The sequence below is a fragment of the Benincasa hispida genome, chromosome 10, assembly GCF_027475165.1.
Source record: "Benincasa hispida cultivar pf3 chromosome 10, pf3_genome.v1.1, whole genome shotgun sequence".
Classification (NCBI taxonomy): domain Eukaryota; kingdom Viridiplantae; phylum Streptophyta; class Magnoliopsida; order Cucurbitales; family Cucurbitaceae; genus Benincasa; species Benincasa hispida.
This window is the reverse complement of record NC_143487.1, coordinates 22,888,632-22,902,876: the sequence shown is the minus strand read 5'-3', so window position 1 is coordinate 22,902,876 and position 14,245 is coordinate 22,888,632. Positions and strand designations below refer to the sequence as shown.

Genomic DNA, 14,245 nt, shown 5'->3' with positions numbered 1-14,245 from the left:
TAACATGCTTTATATAAAAATATTTACATGTTAACTTTCAGGGTTTGAAAATAAAATCAGGAAACATAAAATCATAGCATATAAAAACCCTAAACTAAAACTCATTATTGTTTCCTATAAAGCACATCTACTCCTCTACCTGTACATCAGGGAGAGCCCTTTTGCTCAATCCCTAATAGTCTTAGTTGAGAGAGAGCCTCTTTTGCTCGATCTCATCAATGTCAATAATATGGGTCATATGTGCACATAAAGCTGAATTAGGACCTAACCACCTTACCATACCTTCGGTGTCAAGGTTCCTAACATAATTGAAATCTGGGTACCTTACTATACCTTCGGTACCAACATTGGAGTAGGATTGTACAAGGCATAAAACATTTTTAAACATTTCATGAATAGAAAACTAATACTTACGATAACATGATTAAAATTTCATGGTAACATATTATCAGATAGTGCCTTGGAAACAGAACATGCTTATAAAATTTCTTTCCTAAAATTATCATGCTTCATCATAAAAATGAAGGAACCTATGAAGGCCCTGAGATGAAATGTGGAGATCGGTCCTAATTTATATTTTACACAGAATACCAATTATAGAAAAAATTATGCAATTAAATTAAAATTTACAGCTTGCAAATTGAACAAGAAAAAAGAAAAAGATATTAGGGTTTCAAGAAATCCTTACCTTTGAAGAATAACCTTTTTTACGAATCATCTTCTCTAAAAATGGCCACGTACTGCCATGAACTCGAAACCGTGTAATAGCCACCACCGATTAGAACTTTCTGTATTCTCTGTTTGGATGAGAATCACAGAGAGAGTTGTGGGCTTCTTTGATTTTTGGAAGAAGGGAACAAAGAATTGAGAGGAGTGGAAGTCTGGGAGAACATTATAGAGAATGTTCTAGGTTCTGTCTTCTGTGAAGAAGATGAATACGTGAACAAAGTGAAAACCCTCACGTTCTTCCTTCAGAGATAAAAAGGGGAGGGAGTTACAACTTCCTTCCATAAATTAATTTCAAAAAATTAAATTAAAATTCAAAATTAATTTAATAATTTAACAAATTATTTTAATAAACTAATTAACATATATATATATATATAATAATCACCTTATCATATAATATATAATAGACTATACGTTATATTAATATAACATATAACCTATGGTTTAATATTGTATCATATACAATATAACCTATATTTTTAATTCTCTTATTAATGGTATTTAATATAAATCACATTTATATTAAGTTCAATTTTATGAATCCAATTCACATAATTAATATTTGAATCACATTTAAATATTTATTTCTTCTCAAATAAACTTTATATTATAATGTATCAAATACATTATATTAATTATATCATATATAATTAAATTAAATTAATTATATAATATAATTAATTCTCTCATTTAATTTGAACAATTCAAATTACCCAAAATTGATTCTCATTAAATCCCTATTGAGCTACAGAAGGGACCTATGAATATGTAGATTGAAGCTCTAATGATAGTTGAATAATTAATTAAATTTTGTTAATTAAATTATTCAACATCCATTAACTATCGGACACTCTACTAAAGATGAACAACTGCAATCTTTGCACTACAGATATATTTATGTGTCCATTGGATATAACAAGTCAATAGTGCGATGACCCTTCACAAATTGCTCGTAAGTACAACAAGGCAAAATTACTATTTTGCCCTTGTAGTTACATCTAACTTCTTAAGTATCATTGATCCCTCCAATGAACAATAAGTCATAGTCCAACTATGACCAAACCCCTCTCGGCCTATGATGTGTAAAATTATGATGCGATAGTGTGAGTTTGCAATGATCATGCAAGTTTTCCTAACAAGGCCTAAGTATAAGCCTTCTTAGGTTTCCTGGTAAGTCCAGGGTTGAACACAGGGACTACTAAGTAGATATGTGACAGACTCTTTGATTTGATTGTGGCGGTGAAAAAGAAGTGGATAGTGTTTTGATCTAAATTTTCCTATGCGACGAAGTTGAACGCAGGGTGATGAAAGCGTAGAGTTACGATATGTATGCGATGAAGGGGTTGAGAAGGGGTTTAGCTAACACTTCCTAAGATTGTGTACAAGTTATGAGATCATGCTACGCACTAATATCAGTACTATATTTCTCATGCAGAATGCCACAATTCCTATTTCTATGACGCATGCGATGCATATGTGAAAATGTCGATAGGACTTATTTCTAAGTCTCTACTATTGCCTATGCGATGATGAATGATGCACACATAAAAAAAGGTGATCACATACCGTCGTTCCTATTTCTAGGGCGCATGGGATGTGTAAATAGCAATAAAACTTATGTCTAAGTTTCTACTTCTTGCTTATGCGTTTCTAATCCGGCTCTCTCAAGCCTATATTCTAATCTGACTCTTTCAAGCCTAGATTCTATCTTTAGACTACTTTCTCAAGTATGTCCAAAGGGTGAATGGGGCATATATAAGACAAGATGATCGCATAAAATGAAATCTTAAGTCATGCTAGCTAAGTACTTCTCAACCCGTTCAGAAATTTAGCTACTCATGCGTGGTATGGAGAGATTGAACAAAGATTGAAATGAAGTTTCCATTTTTTGCAAATAAAGTACTGAATACAAAATAACAAATGGATTTGAGAGATAAGAAGCCCGGTAAGCAATGTCTTGCTTCCCGTGGCCTTTTACACTGCTCTTTATCACTTCAACTCTGTTCTAGTTGTGTATTCTTGCTCTCACAAGTGTTAGCCTTCTCTCCTTTGTGTTGCTTTCCAGCAGTCTCTTGATCTTTCTGGGAGCGATTTCTCTTGGCTTTTTCCTCGTTTCCTTGCCCTCTCCGTCCTTTATGTATATGTATAAGTATGTGCGTGTGTGGATCGGCTCATTTTTCTCTGGTGGCTTTCGGTATTTATAGGTTTCAAGGTGAAGCAGCTTTTCTTGCTAATGATTGCAATGATGGGTGACATTAATTCCCCTACTCTGTTACGCCGTTTAATAGTCACCGAAAGTTGAATGTACTTGAGTGTGGTTTTTAACGACTTGTCAACTAAATTTGGAATTGACCGTTATCAGCTTTCTGTCCCATCATGATTTATTATGCTGTCACCTTGATGTGAGGTCTTTATGCGATCACCTTTTTAAGAGACTTCTCATGATCACATGACTTGCGATTGCAACTTCAAGCGTGTTGACACATTGTGCATTTGGATCGCAATTTCATATGCGCCATCGCATTGTACCTGCACAAAATAGGTAAATTAACTGCATTTATGTGATGAGGGCTCACGATCGCAATTCCTTTTAGTTTAGCACTTTCGGACATGATATTGCCTATTTTACCATCACATTCTCTCATTGTTTTACTTATTTGAGCTGTAATAACTTGTATTCCTAATAGTTATCACACCCCCAAATTTAAAACAATACTTGTCCTCAAGCATAAACTAAAGTTTTTCTTTAAAAATTCAGCTACCTTTATCCTACCTAGACTTCTTAAGGTGCCTTATTCAAATTTCACGAACTAATGCCTTCTTAATTTCTATCTTGATCTCTTCCTAAAATATTTCTAATTTTTAGGGACCACAAGCTTAACCTTCAAATTTTTTTTACTCGTTTCTAGGACATCGCACGATTTATTTCAAACTTTATGCAACCGGGGTGTTCAAGTGATTTTGACCCTTGCGCGATTCAAATATTCGTTTTGTGATCTTTCGCTGATCTGAGTGCCTGGCCTTCGTTTTGGTTTTCCCCCACGGTGTCATGCGGGTATCCAACTACGAGTGAGACGCTCTTTCTCAATCAAAACTCATGCCCATCTCTTTATTTGGCAGCGGAGTCGCTATCACTTGGTTTATGTGTTGATCACGATTCCCACCTTCGTTTTGGCTTTTCCCCACGGGTGTCATGCAGACATCCAACTACGAGCAGGATCTGATCTCAACGTTAAAATATGTATGTATTTATTTATTTATTTTTTAGATTGAAATGAATTCCAAAAGTAACAAGGTTGAAAATAACAATATTAGCACCCCCAAATTTACACACAGCAATGTCCTTATTGTTGAGAGACGAAATAACTCATGCGATAGACGTAGGAAATTTCATAAAAATAGTTTTGAAGGAAAGCTGGTAGACCGCTAAATTTTAGAAATGTTTTATGAATTGATTTTCTTGAAATTAATTTGACTCTAGTACATGCGGTAAGAAATAGAGGCATGAATTTCATCATTGAAGTCATAATTGGTACGAGGTGAATGCGGCGACTAAATAAAGTAATAAAAAATTCAAGATTGAGTCAAACTAAAGAGGATGCGATAGTAGAGTTCAACAATATTAAATTGAAATGCGAGAAATGAAAAATTGAAATAAGATGAAGCAAGGAAAGACACAACCCCCAAATTTGCTCTGTCGCCCGCATCATTTTTTATCGCATCCTTTCTTGCAGTGGGCTGATTCCTTGATTGCGATGGGCTGATCGAACCGGTCCTTCATCACTTATTATGGCACGTGGGGTGCCAAAATGAGTGAAGATGTTTCTCTGTAAGAATTTGGAGACTATTGACACATCGTTTGCGACGCATGATACCACTTCAATCCACTTGGAAACATAGTCGACGACTAACAGAATGTATTTATGACCATTTGATGGTAGAAATGGTCCCATGAAATCTATGCCCCAGACGTCAAAAGTTTCAATTCCAATATGATGTTCATCGGCATCGCATTTTTCTCTAAAATGTTTCCAGTGCGTTGGCCCTTATCGTATTTCATAGAATAGTCTCGTGCATCTTGAAACAGAGTTGGCCAATAATACCCGCTTTGCAAAACCTTTGCCGCTGTGCGCTGTCCCCTGAAATATCCTTCATAGGGTGAGTCATGACATTGAAAAAGTTTGCATTGAAAAGCAGTCTTTGGAACACAGAGTCTTAAGATCTGGTCTGGTCCCCTTCTGTAAAGATTTGGATCGTCTCATTAGTAGGATTTACATTCATGAATGAGCCGCTTCTTTTGGTGGGATGTGTAATTTTCCGAAAATTGTTTGCAGACCAAGAAGTTGACAATATCTGCATACCAGGGTAATTCTTCAATTTTAAGCAACTGTTCGTCTGGGAAGGATGCGTTCACTTTCGACTGAATGTGATCCACTTCAGGATTCTCTAACCTCAATAAATAGTCAGCGACCTGGTTCTCCGTTTCCTTGCGGTTGATTATCTCCATATTATATTCTTGGAGGAGGAGAACCCATCGAATTAGTCTCGGCTTCGCATCTTTTTTGGTCATTAAATATCTTATTGCTGAGTGGTCGGTGTGGACTATAACTTTGGATCCCAACAAGTAAGGTCTGATTTTTTCAATCGCAAAGATTACTGTTAGAAGCTCCTGCTCTGTGCTAGTGTAGTTTGCCTGCGTGGAGTTCAATGTTCTACTCGCATATGCGATGGGGTATAACATTGTCTTTACCTTCTGTGTCAAAACTGCCTCCATCGCATATCTGCTGGCATTGCACATCAGCTCGAATGGTTTTGTCCAATTAGGTGTGATCAAAATAGGTGTTGTAGTCAATGCGTCCTTTAGTGCATTGAATGCGGTCAAGCATTGTAGATCAAAGTCAAAAGTTCTGTCAGCTTCCAACAACGCATTCAGTGGTCAAGTTATTTTAGAGAAGTCCTTCACAAATCATATGTAGAACCCCACATGTCCTAAGAAACTCCTTAAAGCCTTCACATTTGCTGTAGGTGGAACTTTTTCAATGGCTTCAATTTTTGCTTTATCCACCTTTAGCCCGTCCTTTGAAACCTTATGCACGAGCACAATTCCTTCTTTAACCATGAAATGACACTTTTCCCAATTTAGCACCAGATTAGTCTCTTTGCATCTTTTCAGGATCCTCTCCAAGTTTTTCAGATGGACTTCATACGTTTGCCCATAGACTGAAAAATCGTCCATAAAGATTTCCACTGAGTCTTCAAGATACTCGGAGAAGATTGCCATCATGCACCTTTGAAACATGCTCGGCGCATTACATAGTCCAAAAGGCATGCGATAAAAAGCGAACGTTCCATATAGACAGGTGAATGTGGTCTTTTCTTGGTCTTCCGATGCAATCATAATCTGGTTATAACCGGCATACCCATCAAGAAAACAGAAATAGTCATTCCTTGCTAGTCGTTCGAGCATTTGATCAATGAAAGGTAAAGGGAAATGATCCTTCTTTGTCCCCGCATCGAGCTTTCGGTAGTCCGTACAAATCCGCCAGCCAGTGACGGTTCTCATGGGGATTAACTCGTTGTTTACGTTCGGGACTACTGTCATTTCGTCCTTTTTGGGAATGCATTACACGAGGCTAACCCACGTGTTATCAGTGATAGGGTATATGATGCCGACGTCTAGCCATTTAATGATTTCTTTTTTAATAACCTCTTTCATCACAGGGTTCAGTCTGCGTTGAGGTTCTATCGAGCCTTTCTGATTTTCTTCGAGCCGAATTCTGTGCATGCAGTACTTAGGCTAATTCCTCTGATATCCACAAGCGTCCATCCGATTGCTTTAATATATTTCTTCAAAATACTGAGCATCACATTTTCTTTTTCTTCCGATGACGCAGAGGATATTATTACTGGCAAGGTTTCATTCTGGCCAAGGAAAATGTACTTCAAATGATTTGGTAGAGTTTTCAGCTCCAGTGTAGGTGGTTGCTCTAAGGAAGGTTTTTTTGTTTTTCTCTCTTCATTGAAATTCAACTTTTCTTGATTGTTCACCGTCTTTGTTATTACATGGTAGGTTTCTAAGGATGCTGTCGCATCCTCTCTTTCTTCATTTTCTTCTTCGGACTCCAAGTCTTCATCGCAAGTGTGTTCGTTGTCAGAATCTGATAGGCCTTCATCTTCTAGAAACTTCATTGCCTTGATGATGTTAAACTTGAGCTTCTTTCCATTGATGATCATCGTGATCTCTCCTTTGTGCACATCTATTTGAGCATGACCAGTATTCAAGAATGGTCGTCCCAATATGATTGGCACATATTTGTCCGCTTCATAATCTAGATTGATGTAGTCTGCAGGTAGAATGAATTTATCAATTGTGACCAATACATCCTTCAATCTTCCTTCAGGGTGTACCAGGGACCTATCTGCAAGTTGAAGAGTCACTGTCGTGGGTGTCAACTATCCTACGTTTAATTGTTTGAAGATTGAAAGGGGCATTAAATTTATGCTTGCCCCAAGATCGTATAATGTTTGACCAATGTAGATCCCTCCTATTGAGAAGGGTATCGTAATACTACCTGGGTCGCGCATCTTCGGTGGGATTATAGTATTTGATTCTTGTGTTAATGCCACCGTGGCAAATTTTCCTGTGTTTCTTTTCTTCAACACTATATCCTTAAAAAACTTAGTATATTTCGGCATCTGCTATAACGCTTCTGTAAATGGAATATTGATGTGTAGTTGTTTTAATATTTCCAGGAAGCGATGATACTGACCTTCATCGTTTTGCTTCTTTTTCAGTCTTTGAGGGAATGGGGTAGCTGTACTTTCACTGTTCCATGGTCTAGAGGCTTAGAGATGGTCGCAACTTCAGGTTCCATAATCTTGGGCTTTTCTGACTCAGTTTGCGTCAATGGTTTCTTTGACTCCATCGCATTTGAATCGGTCCTGCTAGACTCCTTCCTAACTTCTGCCGTCGCCTTTCCACTTCTCAGGGTGATTGCTTGACAGTGTTCTTTCCTTGTGTTCCCCGGGTTGCGTGGGAGCTTAGTTGAGTTCGTAGTGTCCCCTGCAGTCTATTCTTCAGCTCTCCCGCAATCTGTCCTATTTGGATTTCCAAGTTGCGGATGGAAGTTGCCTGGTTCTGGAGGACCGTCTAATTCTTTTCGATGTACTGTTTTAACAGGTTCTCTAGAGAGGACGATGGCGGTGCTTGAGAGCCGGTGGCTTGTTGTTGTTGTTGACCGTTAGTTCTTTGGAAAAATCCTGGTGGTCCTTCTTTTTGTGCCATAGATTGATAGCCTTGTTGTTGGTTATTTTTCCAAGAAAAATTAGGGTGGTTTCGCCACCCGGGGTTGTACGTGCTTGATAAAGGGTTGTTCTTGACAAAGTAGATTGACTGCAGATTTCGTGGACACTCTTCAACTGAATACGATTCTCTACATGTAGCACAGCTGGTGCTTGTCTATTCTATCGCGTTGACTTGCCCTCTTTGCACTCCGAGATTGTTTATTACGATGCCCTATAAAAAATTTATCATCGCATTCATCTGATTTTGCAAAGATGCGATGGCACCATTATTTGCATTACCTTCTTTGGGTTTTACTCGTTGATCGCTTTCTTGCCAATCTTCTGGGTTTTTCGATTTGCGATCAAGAATGTTCTTTGCCTCATCATAAGTCTCCTCCAGCAGACCGCCTGTTGCTGCCACATTGGTAGTTGTCTACGATGTAGGATTTAGTCCATGATATAAAATCTCCATTTGGAGGCAATCCGGCAATCCATTATGTGGGTAGTCGCACACTAATATCTTGAACCTTGCCCATGCGTCACTGAGCGATTCGTCTTCTTCTTGTTCAAAATTGGTGATTAACTTCCTCCTTCTGGAATTCTCTGTAGGAGGAAAATACTTCTTCATAAACTTCTCCATAACCTGCTTCCATGAAGTTATCTCTCCTGGTTCGAGGGAGTATGCCCATTTTCTTGCTTTATTGTATAGTGAAAATGGAAATAGCGTGAGCCGAACTTCTTCAGTGGAGATATTAGGGAACACAAAAGTGTTACAAATTTCAATGAAGCTTCGTAGGTGGGTGTGCGGATCTTCACCACGCCGTCCTCCAAACTGTCTTGCTGTCTGTATCATTTGTAACATTACCGGCTTCATCTTGAACCTTGATCCTTCAAATGCTGGTCTCATAATTCCTGGGGAGAAATCATAAAAGTTTGGTGACGCATAGTCCCTGATGGTTCTATTACGATCATTTGCCAGTAGGATAGGATTTGCCATTATATTGTTTACATTTGTGGCCTTTCTTCCGGTTGTTCAACCATTCTGTGAGTTCTTCCTGGTTATCGACGTTTGTTTTTCTGTCTTTTGCGAAATGTTCTTTCAATCTCTGGGTTGTAATTGGACTCAGAAGTGTGTCCTTTGCTTATGCGACGCTTGCTTCTTCCTTTACCGAAGGAATGGCAATGCACAAAGGTCGAAAGCTACAAAGATCAAAGAGGTTTGATGTTAGTGCAATCTATACCGTAGTCCTCGGCAACGGCGCCAAAAACTTGACACGTAAAATTATGATATGATGATGTGAGTTTGCGATGATCATGCAAGTTTTCCTAACAAGGCATAAGTATAAGCCTTCTTAGGTTTCCTGGTAAGTCCAGGGTCGAACACAGGGACTACTAAGTAGATATGCGACAGACTCTTTGATTCGATTGCGGTGGTGAAAAAGAAGTGAATAGTGTTTTGATATAAAATTTCCTATGTGATGGAGTTGAACGTGGAGTGATGAAAGCGTAGAGTTACGATAAGTATGTGATGAAGGGGTTGAGAAGGGGTTTAGCTAACACTTCCTAAGATTGTGTACAAGTTATGAGATCATGCTACACACTAATATCAGTACTACATTTCTCAATGCAGAATGCCACAATTCCTATTTCTAGGACACATGCGAAGCATATGCGAAAATGTTGATAGGACTTATTTCTAAGTCTCTACTCTTGCATATGCGATGATGAATGATGCACACATAAAACAAGGTGACCGCATACCGTCATTCCTATTTCTAGGGTGCATGCGATGTGTAAATAGAAATATAACTTATGTCTAAATTTCTACTTCTTGCTTATGCGATTCTAATCTGACTCTCTCAAGCCTAGATTCTATCGTTAGACTACTTTCTCAAGTATGTCCAAAGGGTGAATGATGCATACATAAGACAAGATGATCGCAAAAAATGTAAATCTTAAGTCATGCTAGCTAAGTACTTCTCAATCCATTCAGAAAGTTAGCTACTCACACGTGATATGGAGAGATTGAACAAGGATTGAAATGAAGTTTCCATTTTCTGCAAATAAAGTACTGAATACAAAATAAAAAATGGATTTGATAGATAAGAAGCCCGGTAAACCATGTCTTGCTTCCCGTATCCTTTTACACTGCTCTTTATCTCTTCAACTCTATTCTAGTTGTGTATTTTTGCTCTCGCATGTGTTGGCCCTCTCTCCTTTGTGTTTCTTTCTAGCAGTCTCTTGATCTATCTAGAAGCGATTTCTCTTGGCTTTTTCCTTGTCTCCTTGCTCTCTCCGTCCTCTATGTATATGTATATGTATGTGCGTGTGTGGATCGGCTCCTTTCTCTCTGGTGGCGTTCAGTATTTATAGATTTCAAGGTGAAGTAGTTTTTCTTGCTAATGATTTCAAAGATGGACGACATTAATTCCTCTATTCTGTTGCGCCATTTAATAGTCACCGAAAGTTGAATGTACTTGCTACAATGTGGCTTTTAACGGCTTGTCAACTAAATTTGGAATCGACCGTTATTAGCTTTCCGTCCCATCATGATTTATTATGCTGTCACCTTGATGCGAGGTCTTTATGCGATCACCTTTTTAAGAGACTTCTCACGATCGTATGACTTGTGATTGCAACTTCAAGCGCATTGACACATTGTGCCTTTGGATCGCAATTTCATATGCGCCATCGCATTGTACCTTCACAAAATAGGTAAATTAACTACTTTGATGTGATGAGGGCTCATGATTGCAATTCCTTTTAGTTTAGCGCTTTCGGACATGATATTGCCTATTTTACCACCGCACTTTTTCATTGTTTTACTTATTTGAGCTGTAATAACTTGTATTCCTATCAGTTATTAGCCTATGAGAGGGTGTAATTCCACATTGTTTAAGCCATGAAATCAACCCTTAAGGGAGAAATTTATCTACTTTCCCTGATATTGGGGAAGATGTGAATACTATCTTGTGTAACTGTGTTCCCAGCTCCTAAATAAGACGAATCCACAAAATGATAGGCTTATTGAGTCGACGATTTGGCCTATCTCACCCATACAAATCAAAGGACCGCCTTCATGAGAAGAAGTTCACAACTCACTAAGAATTCAAGTCATGTCACCAATGGTCATCTTGTGAAATGTAAGTCTCAAATATGAACGGTGTTATATAATGAGACTAGTCATTTCGTGATCCGATCTTATACAAACTCCTTTGTATAGAATACTCATGCTCACATGTCTCCACATGAATGATTTGGATCAGATAATTTTTAGCACTTTACAACAATTGTAACATCTACAAATTGGGCTGTATTCGTAGTGTCACCAGGATAAGGTATCCAACCTTATCGATCTACTACAGACCATTTAGGTTATCAATTAAACATGATCCACCCGTATATCTTTACATACATGTTTAAGCTATAGATAATAACCTTGGATGTTAGTTTATTGGTCTGTGGGTTTAATGCTACTAAATATCAAATAAAACATCTCGTATTTTATTAAATAAATAAAATATTTGTACAATACAATTACAAACTACAGGACCCTACGAGATTTAGGGCATCAACCCCAACAAAAAATATAACTCTATGGAAATCCCAAGTTTTACATTTAAAACCTCATGCTTTGAAATCATGGATCATGCGATCAACATATAAATAAAACATGTGTTGAAGAAATCATAGTATTAAAACAACATGTTAAACTGACTATGCGCTGAAAAACCATTCATAAAACTACTCATTAGAAATCATTGTGAAACTTGTCACTCACTGTCTTAAGCTACTTATCCAAGGGTCTATAAGCCTCTCTTATGTGCTCTTCCCTGTAATAAGAAGAGGTCCCTTGGTTAGTAACTTTAGCTCCCTTTTGAGCTTAACATATAAACTTAACTTGACCGCATATTAGTAATGTCATTGCATCATGACTAAGTTCATCCATCACTTATACTTAGATAGTTTACCTTCTACTTGGCTTTAGATAGGTAACCCTCACGCTTGAAAAGTCATGAAGATATGCCTTCGTACCTATGCGATGAACATTTGCTGCCTATGATTGCATAAATCCTTGCTAATTGCCTATGCGCTTCGTCGTATTCTTTGTCTAGTCAGCTGCTTGCTTATCCCTCGAATACAACTGTCTGCTTATTCAACCATAACATCATTCCAGATTTCATTTCTATATTCATAACTTTAAATCTAGCCATTATTTTACTAAAGCTCTTTCTAAGAACTTGCTCATAAACATTTTAGGTTTCTTATCTTAGAATTTGAGCATCAAATTCCTCTAGCTAAGTTGGAAATCCTATACTCTTATCGAATTTGCCCAATATTCCTTTAATACAACTGAGCTTTAAGTGGTAGCAATACTTCCTCTTAGGCATTTGAAAATTTTGGCAAAATAGTTTCCTTCTTTGCAAGACATGTTTATACTTGGGCTTGCATGTAAGCTTGTCTTAAAAAAATGCCACCTGACATGCTAATCATCAACTAACATTTTTAAGGCTGTCACTTAGTCCTCTTATTAAATGATTAAGTTGGACTTTCCAACATAACTTCATTGCATGAGGCTTGCGATCACTTAAGCCCTTTCCTGATCATCGCATACTCCTATCCATCATAACATCAATTGAATGATACCATCATCACAACTTCTAAGCCTCTTGACCAACACAACATGACTTCATCACATTGAGTTTTCTATTTCCCTCTAAGTGTTAACTCTTCTCTATCTTACCCAAGAGCTCATCCTCCCACACTTAGCATATTTTTCTACCCTCCAAGTACCTGAGAGCATAACATTCTAGCACCTAAAATTTTTTCCCCTCATTTTAAACTTTACCTACAAATGCAATAAACCTTCTATACATTTTAACTAATACAAACATCATAAGTTCATACTTACAAGAGCTTAGAAACATAATTAAGAGGACTTAAACATAATTAATTAGTAAAATAAAGATAGGGGTTTAAAATTTACCTTCCTCTTAGAGAATTTTTGTCTTCGAAATTTTGCTTCAAGCCCAGTTAAGTGAATAAATGAGGATATGTTCCTCAGCTTCCCATGTAGCTTATTCTATTCCATGGTTCCTCCATAACATTTTAACCAGTGGAATAGTCTTGTTTTTCAATACCTATTCTTTTTTGTCTAGAATTTTTACTGGTTCCTTTTCATAGGACAAATTCCTTAAACTATACTTGTTGATCTCGTAAAATATGAGCAAGATCTGGAAGGTACTTTCTTAACATTGATATATGGAATACATCATGTATCCTAGATAACTCTGTAGGTAAGGTTAATCTATAAGTCGTTGGCTTGAGGCTTTCAACTATTTCGTTGGGTTCTATATCTTGGGCTCAACTTACCTTTCCTACCAAATATGAGTATGCCTTTCCATGGTGATAACTTAAGAAATACCTGGTCTTCATTATCAAACTTGATTTCTCTTCTTCGTTTATCTGCATAACTCTCTATTTTGTCTCAAGCTGTCTTTAGGTTTTCTCTTATCAACTTAACATTTTCTGAAGTCATCTGTACTAACTCTGGCCCTATTAATTTCCTTTCACCAACTTTATTCCAATAGACTGGAGTTCTACATGGTCTCCTACACAAGGCTTCATACGGAGTCATACCAATCCTGGAATGATAATTGTTATGATAAGCGAATTCTGCTAATGGCAAGTGTGTATCCCAACTCCCCTTAAATTATAGCACACAGGCCCTTAACATATCCTCCAATGTCTGAATCATTCACTTTGACTATCCATCTGTCTGTGGAAGAAATGTTGTACTGAAATGTAACTTAGTACCAAGTGCCTTCTGTAAACAAGGCCAGAACTTCGAGGTAAACCTCGGATCATTGTCTGATACAATTGATACTGGAGCTTACAATTGGCTCACAACTCTGTCAATATACATCTTAGCCAACTGATCAAGGGTAGAAGTGGCTCTAACTGGCAAAAACTTCACCATCTAAGTGTCTTATGTAGACCAAAAAGAAAATTCACAGTGACATGTCCCAATTTCCACTCAGGTACTAGAAGTGAGTTAAGAAAACCTATAGTTCTCTGATGTTCTAGCTTAACCTGCTGACATATCAAGCATCTATCTACATAACTGGCTATGTCTTTCTTCATTCTTGGCCATCATTAATCTATTCAATGTCTTGTACATCTTGGTGCTATCTAGATGCATAGCATAAGTTGAACTATGGGCCTCTTCTAA

At 37.5% G+C, this 14,245-nt stretch overlaps 1 non-coding gene across 1 annotated transcript; it reads left to right on the top strand.

The window, feature by feature from the left end:
* Positions 1-8,501: 8,501 nt before the first annotated feature.
* Positions 8,502-8,608, top strand: LOC120089559 (small nucleolar RNA R71). The gene has a single exon (XR_005485235.1). It is a non-coding gene; the product is annotated as a small nucleolar RNA R71 (small nucleolar RNA).
* Positions 8,609-14,245: the final 5,637 nt, after the last annotated feature.